Raw genomic sequence first — 1,043 nt, forward strand, 5'->3', positions numbered from 1 at the left:
ATAAGCTCTGAGACCTCAGCCCCAACCTCTACCCTGAAGGTCCCAAGGCTTTACCCCAACCTCCCTAGATCCCCTCCCGTACTGGTCCTGAACAACTTTAAAACAGGAAACTTCACCACAGGACCCCGCTCCTTCCCCTGATCCATTGCTCCCTTTAGGGGAAGTAGCTAGGGCAGAAGGCATTGTTGGGTTCATGTCCCATTCTCCCTCACTGATCTATCTCAGATTGAAAAGTATCTTGGCTCCTTCTCCTCAGACCCTGATAATTATCTAAAAGAATTCAAGTATCTTACCCAGTCTTATGACTTAACTTGGTATGATATTTACATCATACTTTCCTCCACTCTTCTCCCAGAAGAGAAGGAACGAGTATGGCAAGTCTCTCAGGCGCATGCTGATGAGATACACAGGACAGACGACACTAACCCTGTAGGGGCAACGGCTGTCCCCTGAGATGATCCCAACTGGGATTATCAGGCAGGGAGACCTGGACAAGCAGCCCGTAATCATATGATTACTTGCCTCATTGTGGGTCTTCAAGAGGCAAGGCATAAAGCCATCAACTTTGATAAGCTCCAGGAAAGAACTCCAAGACTAGATGAAAACCCAGCACAATTTCTAGCCAGGTTAAAGGAAGTGCTACACAAATATACAAAATTAGACCCCACTTCGGCAGAGGGCACCATTGTCCTTAGCACCCATTTAATCTCCCAGTCATCCCCAGATATCCTAAAGAAACTGAAAAAGGTAGAAGAAGGCCCTGAAATCCCTCAACGAGACCTTTTAAATTTAACCTTTAAGATTTTCAATGACCAGGAAGAACAGGCAAAACTAGAGAAGGCCCAATGAGATCAGGCCAAATACCACATTTTAGCCATTGCCCTACATGGCTCCAAGCCTCCATCAACCAACAAAGAAAGGAAGCCACCTGGGCCCTGCATCAAATGCAGCAAAGAAGGCCACTGGGCCTGCCTATGCCTAAAGCCAAGGCCCCCTCCAGGTCCATATCCCAGCTGTGGCATAAAGGAACATTGGGAGGTCGA

The sequence above is a fragment of the Bos indicus genome, chromosome X, assembly GCF_029378745.1.
Source record: "Bos indicus isolate NIAB-ARS_2022 breed Sahiwal x Tharparkar chromosome X, NIAB-ARS_B.indTharparkar_mat_pri_1.0, whole genome shotgun sequence".
Lineage (NCBI taxonomy): Eukaryota > Metazoa > Chordata > Mammalia > Artiodactyla > Bovidae > Bos > Bos indicus.